The following is an 11786-nucleotide window of genomic DNA, read 5'->3' as shown; positions in this document are numbered from 1 at the left end:
AGGAAAGGGCGATTTGAGCTTTATTGGCTGATCCATCACAGCCATTCTTACTAATGTTTTCTCCATTGTCAACACTTCAAATAGAAGCCATCATATGGATATTGCCAGTGAGAGATTTGGAAAATGGACCACGTCAATGACTTCCTCTGTCCCCACCACTCCTCCCCTCCTCCCAAGAGTATATCAGTGCTTATTATTCAGATACTGTAAAAGGAAGTTGAGTTCTCTTCCTGCCTCATTGTCACTTTATTCAGTGACATTTTGGCATTTTGCAACAAAGCCTTTGATGATAAGTTTTGATTTGGCATTGCCAACTCTAGAAATTATGTTAGGAATTTAAAATGGAAGTCATTTACCCATAAGTGTTCAGTATACTCAGGATTTTCTTTGAATATTCCACTGTCTTCAAGTGCAGTAGGTAACAAACTAGAATTGTATGCTGATTTGAAATTATTTAGAAAGAAGGGAAGACAAATGTTCTTTATGCAGTAATTTTGGACTTCTAAAGAAAACACGTTATTTTGATTCTTAAGTCACGGCTATTTCTACCACATCAGGCTTCCCAGTACTACAATGATGACATTTCTCTACAATTTTATAGGTATTGAAATTTTGGTTCATTGAACTATGCATTTTGTATGCTTTATTTAATATACAATGCTAAACTCTCCCCACATTGTCTCAGGGCTACAGCTCTGCTCGCAGAGTTTGCAGATACATACATATGGGGAATCTACATACCTAAGTCCAGATAGCTCTACTCTGACTCCCATTCCTTTCCACTCTCAGGAAGGAAAGCTGAGAGAATCCTAAAGTCCACTCTGCAAATAAAGTGCCATACTGTGTGACTCTAACAAATTTCTCATCACTCTCATTGGCTCGATTTCCATTTTGACTCCCATCTAGCCAGCATACCACTCTCAGACAAATATTTCGAAAACTGAACTTTCCTTGCTTAATCACCTGATGAAGCACCTGTCATGGCCTCTCATTTCCGACCCCATCGTGTTCACATACATCAGCCTGCCTTCAGCTCTCTGCATAAATAATGCAGCCAAAACATATGTCCCACTCCGCTAGAACAGAGCCATCTTTCTGAAAGAAAAACTCCTTCTCTGACTTTTACCTTTATTGGTTCTATTTATTCCCAGTTCTTTGATTTTTGCTTTTGCTGCCACTTCCTATCCTAGATGCTTCTTTGTTGTTGTTCTTAAACTAATTAAATAAAACTGGTATTAATGACTCATCTTTTCCATGAAGACTTCTCTGAGTCTTCCTGGAAACCGGAGAGAGCAGCTGTCTCTCAAATGTTCCGATTTCACTTAGAGTGAGCGAGGCATAGTTGGCCAGTTCATTATTAGCTAAGGTCACCGTGGCTGTTGGTCTTCTCTTTCTGTATTTATGGTAACTTCTTCGTGGGACCATATCTAGCTAGTAATTATGTTTTTGTTTTTCTGTCCCCACTATTTCTTTGAGAAAAAAATAGAGAGGAAATATCTCTCACTCCCCTACACCTCCCTCTTCTTCCTCCCCCGTTTGTTTCTCTCTCTTAAGAAACTGCACACATTTTGGGTCAGACAGACAAGAGCTATGTCATTTTATGACTGTGTAATTTCAGAATAGTTATTGACTAATTACTGAAAACCTCTAAGTCTCTTTTTCCTCTTATAGATAACAAGATTAGCATCTAACTCATGGTTTATGTAAGGAGTAAACAATATATGTGAGGCCATGAGCACTATTCCTGAACATAGTAAGTACCTAATAAATGGTATTTTTTCTAATCTAGGAGAGAGCATCAGTCAAATGTTATAAGAATAAACCTTAAAAAACATAAACCTGGCTTCAGACTCTACCCCGATCATTTATTAATTTGCTAAGGTTTCTTAACCTCTCTGTTCCTTGTTTTCCTCCTTTCAACATTGGGAGAGAACTTTCTGAAAACATCAGGATGATTGAATGGGTAATAAAGATGTGACCAATATGTCAACAAGCATGCTGTGTGTGCACTGTGATCACTGAATAAAGTTTAATCAGAGAGTGGGAGAAGATATAACCTTTGGCTGTCCCTGGAGTGAACAGTCAGCTTCCCTGGCTTTTCCTCTCATTATTAGGTAAAAAGAGATCCAAATATTACTTTACATTGAAAACACAGGCACAATTCAGTCACCAGAATGTTTAGTCTGATATAATAGTAAAAACTCCAAATCTGATTTAACACGCAACTTAACCCCTCAACCAGCTGGCACCTGTTTCATGCTGGGACTTACAAACGGTACAAGGTCTCTGAGACTTCTTCCTTCCTGCTATTTCTCCCAGGCCTCAGCTGCATTTCAGGATCAAAACTGGATAGAGCAAGAAGTAATACCTGGATGCCTTTCTGCTTTCTGGTCTGGCAGATAGTAAAACCTGGCAGGTCTTAGTCGAAGGCCAAGCAAATGATTATAGCTGACGTTTGTCCTCATGGTTGCTTTAAGGGGCTTATTGAATTATTTCCTTGGCCAATCTCTCTCATGGTTCTTTTGGTCTCATCAGATACATTTCTATTCTATGGCCTTGACTCCTACTTCAGTTAGTCCTCACCAGCTGAACATCCTTCCCCCCAAGTCCTCTCATGCCTCCAGAAGTCCCAAGAGAGATCTTGGAAACCTAAGATAATTCTGCACCAGGGTTCTCTTCCAGATGGCCCACGGCCAACTCTCACACATCATCTCTTGTTCCAACAAACTAGATCACCTCCCTTTGATCCTCTATATAGCCACTCTCCTAGATTATAGATTTCCAAGTATGAGTTGGATCTAAGACATAGTCCACTGAAATTTGCTCAGGCATGAGTCAGATACCCATCCTTCTTGTCTCTCTTAAGTCCTTACCTTCCCAGCCACAAAAGGGAGAGGGATTTCATAGCAAAGGAATTGCTCTCTTTGAAGAGATACCTTCCCAAATATTTTCTTTTGGACTCTTAATCTGGGTGAAGGGTTCAAGGCATACAGAACAGGTTCTTAAGGCCCTTCCAATGTAACCCTTCCTTTGGGGTGGGCAGGTCAGTATCTTAACATCTATCCTACCATTTATCTTGTTGTGCCTCAGTCAAATCTGAAAAGGAAGAAAAACTGAGGAGGCAGCCTATTATTATTTATAAGCACAGAGAAGTGTCTGACACCAGCACTGCCTATATAATTTTCTGGGCCAGACCAAAATGAATATTCAGATCTCCTCCCTCACAAATTATTAACAATTCCATGATGCTAGCAGAGCACTCAACTGCCCATCTAACTGTGGGGCCTTATGTGACAGTGCAAGTTACATGTCCATGAGGTCATCCCTAGAAAACAGATGGTACAGTCTTTGTTGTCAGTCCTTTGGTTCGTGTCCCACATAATCCAACTTCGGTCAGATGTGCCTGGGTGGTCCTAGCAGCACTGCGATCTTGCCGATAATCCATTACCAAAGACCCCATGCAGTGTATTGGTGCAAGGCTCAAGGCTGATTTCATGCTGAAATCAAAACCAAAACAGACTTTCCCCAAATTAACTGGCTGTTTCCCTGGTAAGAAAATAAAGGTTCATTAACATCCTTTCTAATTTATTTTTCCCCATATCTTTCAGTTGAAGAAAGCAAAGATGTGTGAAAAACATACAAAAAACTATTACCTATACTGGTAGCCTCTAGGTTTTTGCTTTGAAAAAATAATAACAGAGAATCAAGACAAAAACAAAGAGTCCTATATAAAATTGAATATTGAGGATGAAAGTACAACATGCTATCCATCAAAGTACCTAATGCATGTCATTATTTCCATTAAAGTATTTTGTATTGGGGCAAAAATAAGACATCACTTGGAAGGGGGCGGGTTGCCTTTCTAATTCAATGGCACGGAACCCAGCATCCCTGAGGTAAGGTTCAGCAGGAGCTCATGGAGTCAGCGTTGAGATGCAGACACTGCAGATATCATCCATCTCCCTGACACATGCGGGCCCTCATTGTGTGGCTGCCAGACACAGTCGGCGGAGATGAGAATGTCATGGAATACAGAAAAGGCAGCCTGCCGTTGGGCTGGTTATTGCTCTTATCTATGAATAGCTCTGTAAAGCAGCTCTGGAGAGCATTATTCTGAGATGAAGAAATGGAGATTCGGTCCCCGGCCATCATAACCAAAGCAGGCAGTCAAGGAGTTAAGCGAAGGACACACAGGGAAGGCAGAAACTCTAAGTGTTAGCAGTGATGAGGGGACTGCATCTTTTTCAGGGCAATATTTTTCATGCAGATGCTGAGTCAGATCCGCCGCCTCCAGAGATTGATGGTATCCCAGCCTCTCTCATTCTTCGAATTCTAAACCAAAATGACAAAGATTGCCTGATAGGAAAGACATCACTCCATCGTCATTGGAAAAGGCAATTAAAACAGCAGGGTGTGTGTGGAGGGGACAGAATACAGAGAGATAAACAGGAATTACACTTCACGTCTGAGGCTTCCTCACTGATTGAAAAATAAAACGAGTCATCCGGATCAGGCAGACTCTACCAGGACAATGGGTGCTGCATAGATAAACAGCAAATGGACATAGCTTAGGGTCATTTGAAGTTCTGTGACAAGAAAATGGTTTAGACCAGTCTCAAATGAGGAGCATCTGGGGCTAGGCCAAACATGTCCCTTATCACACCTCACTGTCATGTATGAGGAATATAGGGCTTACAGCTGTGCCTTGAGATACGTGTTTTGACCTGTGACCTTTAAATTTGCAAAATATCGATTCTTCTTACAAGGATCACCTGCTATGTGATAATCCACACTTCCTCCTGCCCACCCCATGCTCCGCCTCTTCTTTTAAACAGAACTTCTTTTAGGAAAGAGGGCAATTAGTGCAAAATCTATCAGAAGGCGCCTCAACCTGTCCTCCGGTCTCCAGCCAGGAACTCTCTGGAAGAAGGCCATGTAATTCTCATTATTTGTTAGGCCACGGCCTAGTTTTCCAGGCTGTTGTATAAGACAAATCCACTGCCTCATTCCTCATAGCCTCTCTACAAAGGAGAAAAGCAGACAGATCTTCCCAAACTCAGACAGAAGACTGTGCACAGCCAAGTGGGCTGAGAAAGCACACTGCCAAATTGGCTAGCAAGGCTCCACGGATCGCCCTCTTTCCAGAGTTTCAGCAACAACAACAAAGATGCTGATCCCCCAAAATGAAAGAGAGAGCGCATATGCTTCCATTTGGATGGAATGAGGGCTCGAAAAAGCAGGAGAGAAAGGTTGCCATCAAGCTTCGGGGCTCTTCAGAAGTATAACAGCGAGGTCTGGTAATCAACAATTTTTTTTAAATAAAATCTGAAACCGAAAAACTTCATTTCAGATAAATGAGTACTGAAGTGGTCTAAATTATCAGCCACATACAGGACAAGGCATTTACACACAAAGGTCCTAGGTCAAGTTCTGCTGCTAAAGAATTATCAACATGCCTGGCAAGCACAATAGGATCATATTATAATCCTAATAAATCATAATAGCCACCCTTTAGGAGCTGGCTAAGTTTGGGGCCTTGTAGCGAGTCCTCTGCATGGCTTATTTTACCTAATTCTCACCACCACCCTGAAATTATTCCAACTTTGCAGACGAGAGCACTGAAGTTCAGAGAAGGTGAGATACTTGCTCCAGCCAACAGTGGCGGAGTCAGGACTCAGTGTCAGGGCTGCGTGATGCCAGTGTTTTCCCCGGTGAACCTGCTTCCCATGCACTGCAGCTGCTCTTCAAATGAACAATTATAGGCTTTTCATTCTCATCTGTGTCATCAGTACTTCTGGAGTGCAGAGTAGTAAACTTCTGTGACATGATAGTTTTGCTCTCAGAGAATTAAAAATTCCAAAGAGGATCTTCTCTACATGAATTTAATTTTGAGGGAAAAATATCTTTGAGATTATCAACAATTAGGAAAGAATTAGAAAAAAAATCACAGCACTTCAGGTATTTTCTTGCCACCCTAGTGGTTGATCTCTCTCTCCCCACTCTACCTCTCTTTTTCTCTGTCTCTCACATTCATTTGTTTAATCACAGCACTCCTTATGCCCATGCTGCCCAGTGTGAAAGCCGACTCCCATCTGCCCTCTTTTCTCACAGACCCATAGTGAAGCATTCATACTGTAGGGACCTCATTCCCAGTTGCTTCAGGGCCACTGGTGGTGGCCAGGAGATTGGAAACTCTACAGCCTCAAAACACTCCATCAAGCCAGTCTGCCAGTGGCATTTCACATAATGCTACATGATTAAAGACCACGAAGGTTAAACATTCTAACCAGACACATATGTCTAGCAATGGTCTTTTGAAAACCCCTATTCTTAGGAACCATCTGGACATTCCAGGTGATCTCCATGCCTACTGATGGGGGTCTCCTCCATCACACATAATAGTTTGTGTAATCTAGCCGAGAGTGTATTTGATGGCCCCTTTTGTTTTAGCTTCTTTAAGAGGAGAGCCAAAGATTGACTTCACTTTCATCAAAAGAATATTGTTACCCATAAATAAGAATGCCTTGGCTTTTTTAGAACTTGTTCCTGAGCAGTGTCAGGACTTAGATTCTAATTGAGACTCTGAAGATTGACAGGGAGAACTCAGAGAATGGACAGGGTTCTAAAAGTACAGAGGGATAAGTTTCAGCTGGACCCAAGGAATTACCCTTCTAACAGCAAGAGCAGCCCTGGATTTGAACAGATTCTCTGACTCTCAGAGAGTGTGATGTTAATAAAATCCAAGAGTCAGACAAGATCTTAGTAGTCTCTCTAGGACACTCTTTATGCAAAGGAGGAAAAGGTCAGAAGGCTGGAAGCTTGAAGACTGGACCTCAGGCTCTTGGACTTCAGGTTCGTAGGACAGGGCATTTTTCCTCAAAAACAAATGGGATAAGTTCAGAGAGAGGCTGGATTTAAATCTATGTGGAATGTTGCAGTGATGATTCAATGTTTAGGTGGGCAGAAAGGGGTCAAGTATTACTATTTTCAAGTCAAATAATCTATTATACTGTAACTAACTACTTGGGATAAATAGTATGATCCTGGTAGGTGACAATATACTAGATAACCTTCTTAAAAATCTTCTCCCATCTTAAGGGCATATACGAACAGAACCATCATCTGTGATTTTTAAAAATCTACTTAAGGTACCTCCAACAAAAATTATTTCAGTAGAAATCTATCTATATCTATCAATTTATATATTTATATGTATATATATATTATATATATTATATATATTATATATATTATATATATTATATATATGTAGATAGGTATATGTGTATGTGTATATATGTATACAAATATATACACATATAATGTTATTCAGATAATTTTATTAAATTCTCTAAGTAAACACTGTGCCAATATATTGCTTCCCACCTCTCTAAGGAAGTAATTTCTTAACATATTTTTTACTATATAGTATGAAATCTTGCAAAGAATGTTTAATTTGATTGGAAACTGACTGATTTGTGGAATGCAAATGGACTTTTATAAAATGTCTCTGAAATGTAGTGCTTTGCAGCGGACCACAGCTTTCATCAATTAAATATTGGGGTTTGGAACCTTTGAAATAAACTCCAAGGCCAAGGCCATTTTGTGGTGTGCAATCTTGCTGAGTCATGAAAATAAAGGTCATTATGCAAAACAGAGTCACTTAAGCAGATAAATGAGATTGTCCAACAAACACTTTTGCTGAGATTCAATTGAATTGAGCCAAGAGTTTTTTAATTTCTATTCTTTGACATTATCAGCTAAGCAGTATTTCTCATTAAGTGTCTGAAGGATCACTTAAACATTTCAGTAATGCTTTATTCCATTTCTGTGGACAATTATATGCCTTTTTAGCAGTCATGAATTTGAGGTCTCTTGAACAAATACAAACAGCTCATGTGGAAGTCAGGAACCTAATATTAATTTTGTAACAAAACAAGCAAAAATTTAGAATCCAAGAGTATAACCTTGACAGAGCCTTTGGTGTTTTATTTAAACATACATATCACATCTTTCACTAATCTATCCTTGAAAACTTATTTTTATGACTCTCTGTACATAAATTTCAAATGGGCTGCAATTTCTTGCCACATCCAGTACTTACTAGAATCAAACACATTCTGACAGTGGAATGCTGACTCAACATTATGTCGTCCATTTCTACTTCAAGTTCTTTTTTTTATCATGAAGTATCTTCTAGATTTTACCTACTTTTCTTTATAAACTGAGCACAAAACTCTTTCCTAATATAATTTGTCACTGTATATTATTATATTCTATATAAAATGTCAAAATCTTGATTTTCCTAGCTCTGGTCAGATTTAATTATACTTAAACCCTAAGCCTGGCAAGATATACTACATCAAGCATAGAGAGAAGGCCCAGAGCCATAGATCTGGATCCTGAAATGCCTGACCTCAACTGCTTTACACCCCACTACGGGTTCTGTTTCCTAAGTGCTATTGGTTGTGAGTCTCACCAACATCTCCAATTATATTCTCTGCCTGTTTGGCCAAGAAGACCATTCTCTTTGTCTTACCTCCTTTCCTTGATCCCATTTCATCACGCAGTGCCCAGAAAACTTGTGGGCTACAGAAGTTGAAAAAAATAAAACCCACATCCTCACCCTCTCTGTTCTCCCCAGCATCGACCCAGGTGTATCAAACATTTTAGAACCCATTCCAAACCACAATTTAAAACTTCAGGATTTGTGTAGTCACCAAAGAAATTTATTCTGTAAGTGACAAATATAGAAGCTATGGCAGTTCATCCTATAGTTGTCTAGTTTTAAGTAGATTTATTATTTACTCTTTGTAATAATAGTTTGTGCAAGATAGCAACACCTTGTTATGCTTTTGACTATTCTTGTTTCTTTTATTATGGCTTTCTTTCTTTTGGCATTTTAAAGTGAGAAGTAAGGATCAAATCATTTGGAGGTTTTTTTCCCCCCTTAGGTTTGCATCAGACATTATATCTGAATAGAGCTGGATCTGGTAACTATTTAACTAGTGAACCAAAGGATATTGATAACATAATAATATCCCTGATTGGTTTGTGTGTTTTTTAAAAATAAAAGGGTAATTTAAAATAAAACTGTTTTAGTTTTTTGATATTTCAAATAATTACTGTATTTGGTGTAGAAGTCAAAATTGTTAATTTATTTGAAATGTTTATGCCTAACAGCACTAGACCTTCCAAAAGTGGGTGGCTTTGCAGATATGTGGATAATAATTTAATAATTTGTATTATCTCCCTCGAAGCTGATACACTTACATAAACAATGGCTCAAAGTCATCAGCCAAGTTGAAAGTGGACTAGTATAGAAAGTGCTGAATGTTTCAATTATGCATTATTTTAGCTAGAATGATGAATATTGTATGATCCTTTAATGTCAAGAGAGTTTTGTATTATTTTGGTGTCTATTATTCTTAGAGAGTCCTTCAGTAATGTAATGGAGCTGAGCTTAAATGCTATTTTGCTGTTCAGGTCATGATTTTTCCTTTTTTGCGTGCACTTTGGATTGTATAAAATTCTGCAGAAGCAAGAAGACCTTTTAAAGATGCAATAGGAGCAGTGATAACTTTAAAATGAATACTTCCTGGGATGAACACAAAGCATTTTCACTCATAATAAGTGCCTCAAAAATCACCACATATTTTATTCCTAGGAAAGGCAACATAAATAAGCATTGCTAGAATAATTTTAAAGATCAGGAAATTTAGTGATCATAAGATTGATTAGGTGACTTGCTTAAAACTAAATATATAGGATAAAGATACAGTTCTACCTATTATCTGTCTATAAGGGAAGAAAAGGAAACGTTAACTTAGTACTTATTGATGTAAATAGGTAAATGTATCATAAATGATACTTCATATTGACCCTCTCCACTTGGTATCTTTTTCCAAGCACTAAAGCTTTACAAAATTCCAAGCCACTGTTACCAAATCAGTTGTATCATAAAGACTGCTTCCCATTCATACCTCATACAATCAGATAGCATCCTTACTAACCAGACAAAAGCATGGAAGCAGCAGCTACTTTTACTTCTTTCCATAAATTGCTAGAAAACCTAAAATCTGAGGACACTGAGCTAGTGAAGAATTCCACCTACATTCATTCCAGAGGTCTAGTGGCCTCTCCTTTCTCTCTCCATCTCCATCTGTTTCCTCCCCCACTGTCTCCTTTTGTCACTGCCACTGTCAACAGCTGCTTGAATGAGGCCCACTTAAGTTTATTATTTACTTAACTCCACCGACATCTCCCCAATAATAACCATGTTTACTTAGGAGTTTCATTGTTGAAGAGAGTGGACTAATTAGACCCTATGAAGTCACCTTCTTCCTACAAAAGCTAATTCATCACCTTGCTGTACATGGTTGGACCCTTTACTACCGAATAGCTGTGTGTGGCCACCAGAGGTGGTCACTCTTTCCTGATTTGTTTTCCTACATTTTATGGAATTGGTTTTCTTACTTTTCCCAGTACTCATTCTCATTTACTGACACAGCTGCAGATAAATGTGTATGTATATTTTATAGACAGACATGAACATTATTTTATGAGAAAAACACCTTTATAATTCAATATTCCCACTTATTTTGAAATTAACAAAATGTGAACACATCTCATTACAGTCATTTTTTTTCTTATATTACAACTACATTTTATAGGTTTAATGTAAGCCCAACCACTATTTAAATGAAAGCATTTGAAAATGTGTTTCTTTCCTTTCAGCCAAAATTGAAGTTTTGATATTCAACTAGTCACCATTAGATCTCAACTATGTTTGGAACTCTCCTTTCGATGGGTCTTTTTCCGTTTTTAGCAGATATTATTTAAAAAACAAACAACAAAAAACCCACACCTCTGTTCCTTTCAGGGAACTGTTGTGCAATAGACCAACATCTTGATGCTAAATTGGTAGGTGAGTAATTCTAGAAGCAGAGGGCTTTATTTGATGAAAATATTTAAAGTCATGAACTGCTGTTTCTCTAAGTCATTTGCTCTCTTTTTCCTAATGAGATTTAAAAATTCATTCTGATCCTCTTTCAGTGATTTTCTCTATATACCCCCCATGATTTATATTGTCTCTCTAAGCCATATGTTTAAATGACAGTGTTCCCCAAAGATCTAGAAACTTCAATTTTTTGTTATAAGATTAAATTGTATTTATTTAAATAAAACATAAAGTATCTTTCATGGTTCATTAGCCATCCTTCTTCCCTTTCCCTGTTTCGTAGCCCATTCTGGCTTTGGGGAAAAGCAGTATGCTTATAAGAAGTATAATCAGATACGGATACATGGTAGAGTATGCTATTACTGAATGGTGCTTACATATTATTTAATGTTGAGTGTGGCTAAAGTAGCACAGAGTGATTCGTTCCTACCTAAGGGACAAAATGAATCGACTAATCATTATTTTAGTAGGAACAAGCTCCCTGAAAAAAATACTTCTGAACCCTTTCCATTGCAAAGTAACAGAACAAATGTAAGAAAACTCATTTTTATAAATCAAGTTATTATTTCTTTTATATTTTACTTTTCCCATTGTTATTTACATTTTTCTCACAGAAATTTCCAGTATTGAATCTAATCCTGTGGCGGTTCTTGAAGACATGCTCACAGATATTTAGTACCTGTTTTGAATATTCTTACAACTAAAGCTGAAAGGCAGTAAGTTTAGGACTAAGAATAATCAAGAAGGAACATATCAGACTATTGGAAAGACCCACCCCAAAGATCATGTAGAACAATGTTTTATATATTCTATAAAAAGTTTTACA

The sequence above is a fragment of the Miniopterus schreibersii genome (assembly GCF_964146895.1).
Source record: "Miniopterus schreibersii genome assembly, chromosome: 5".
Classification (NCBI taxonomy): domain Eukaryota; kingdom Metazoa; phylum Chordata; class Mammalia; order Chiroptera; family Miniopteridae; genus Miniopterus; species Miniopterus schreibersii.
The sequence above is the reverse complement of the archived record's forward strand: the minus strand, read 5'-3'. Positions refer to the sequence as shown.